Source organism: Hippocampus comes, unplaced genomic scaffold (genome assembly GCF_001891065.2).
Source record: "Hippocampus comes isolate QL1 unplaced genomic scaffold, H_comes_QL1_v1.1 scaffold1, whole genome shotgun sequence".
In the NCBI taxonomy this organism is placed as follows: domain Eukaryota; kingdom Metazoa; phylum Chordata; class Actinopteri; order Syngnathiformes; family Syngnathidae; genus Hippocampus; species Hippocampus comes.
Genome location: NW_017805010.1, coordinates 2,813,439 through 2,815,601, shown reverse-complemented (window position 1 = coordinate 2,815,601; position 2,163 = coordinate 2,813,439). Strand labels below are relative to the sequence as shown.

At 41.2% G+C, this 2,163-nt stretch overlaps 1 protein-coding gene across 5 annotated transcripts in view; it reads left to right on the top strand.

Moving 5' to 3' along the window:
• The window catches only part of hdac7a (histone deacetylase 7a), a 62,711-nt gene that overhangs the window by 53,539 nt on the left and 7,009 nt on the right, over nt 1-2,163 (top strand). The window lies entirely within an intron of this gene.

Genomic DNA, 2,163 nt, shown 5'->3' with positions numbered 1-2,163 from the left:
CCGTCCGACTTCGAGTGTCGTCTCGGCTAACTTAGCTTAGCTGTTGTCGTGTGTGACGTCATTTGCGTTGGCGCTGATTGGTTGAAATCAAAAGACGCGCTTGCGTACATGTTCGCGCTGAAGCACGCACAGCAGAGAGCAGCGGACTATCTACCGCTGAGGCTCGCTTAGTTTGAGTGGCGTCGCCACAACAGAAATTCCCTCGCCTCGCATTCTCATGGCCTCGCCATATCTCGGAGATTTCGAAATTTCGGCCCGAACGGAAGCCACAAAGGGTACACGTGTGCACACGAAAGGAAGATTAATCATTGAATGTCGAGTATTTGAATAGCGTTTTGTGTAAACTAATTCATGCGTGATCGGCCAAGTGCGAGATATATATATATATTTTTTTTTTCCGGAATTTTCAGAAAAGTCCACTTTCATCTCTGTTGAATGAATGGCTGACCAAAAAACTTTTCATATATATGGCACATCGCATTATAAGGCGCATAGAATAGAAGCTACAATAGTGGCTGCGGTTGCATTATGCTTCCACTAGATGGAGTGACGCTATAGGGAATACAATACAATACAATACAATACAATACAGCTTTATTTCTAAAGAGCTTTCACAAAGTGCTGCAGCTGTAACAAAGCGCTTTACAGAATATTTAAAATACTACGTCCAAGAAATCAGAATGTTAATCCATGTAGAGTGCGCATCGGATTATAAGGCGCACTGTCGACTTTTGAGAAAATTGAAGGCTTTTAGGTGCGCCTAATAGTGCGGAAAATACGGTACTTGCTCAGAAGATCAGAACTCAATGGTCAAGCCAAACTTAATACAAATGCACACACACTGACTGTTAGAACATAAAACATCTACTACAGCCTTGTTTTTGTTAGCATGTCAACTCTGAAGGGATAGAGATATAGTGATGTATTAACGTGCTCAGTCGCCATCTCATACTATTCACTTTCCAGGAAGCAAACATGCTTTTAAGGACTCAACGCTCACTTTCACAATACTCTGACGTACTGTGTGCATATTTGATTATCCTTGTCATTTGCACAGTATGCCTCAGCCACTTCCTTTCTCTCATAACTTTCTGGCACGAAATGTTCCCCCAGGTTGTGTGGGCTCTTACTTCCTGCTGGTTGGCTGGATAATTGTCATTTGTGGGTGGTTGGCAATAAACTTAAACTAGGAGGTTTTTCTGGTGGTCTGATGCACCCAACCCCAAGGAAAGCTAGCTGGCTTCTCTCCTCCACTATTTCAACCCTTCTTCTCTCATACACACACGCACACACACACATATATATATATATATATATATATCAGGGTCTAGTTATGTACTTTGCTGAACTGGCTTCCTCAATCACCCCCATTCACTGATGGGCGGGCACTCGGTTCTGTTATAAAACACATCATGTTTAACTCCGGGTCTCGAACCATCAAGCGATCACACGTTGAAACACCGGAAGTGTATCAATTGTGCGCGTGAATGCCAAAAAGAATTATTCGTGCCATGCAATAGGCAGACAGAAACTCCATCGATGCATCAAACCTGAATAACTACACATACTGTATCTTTTCGAGACAATGTCAGAAGAATGATTGTGGTGACATCACTTGTCTGTTTTACATAATTACAATCAACAGTCCATCCGGTCACTTACATTACCTAATTAAATGACTAGCCTTCCATCCGCCATTTTAGTGGTTGGAATAATCAGTGAGATTTTATACTGCTGGAGGGCTTGAAAAATTAGCAACAAATCTTTTAGTGCCCTCAGGCTTTTGGACAGTGCCATCTATGCAGGTATGTAAAATTATTATACTGTTAAAAATGGTAAAAGTTTTCTTTAGTTGTTCGGAAGTATTTAAAAATGTTCTTATTTTTTATTTGATCCAAATTATTCTCCTTAGTGTGTGTGTGTGTGTGTGTGTGTGTGTGTGTGTGTGTTTGTTTTTTGTTGTTTTTTTTTTTTTTTTTTTATTAAAGAATGGGAAAACACTATCTCTAGGTGTTCTCAATTTAGTCTATGAGCTCATGTTGTCCATCTGCATGCAGTCATGACAGCAGCGTGTGTGTGTGTGTGTGTGTGTGTGTGTGTGTGTGTGTGTGTGAGTGTGTGTGTGTGTGTGTGTGTGTGTGTGTGTGTGTGTGTGTGTGTGTG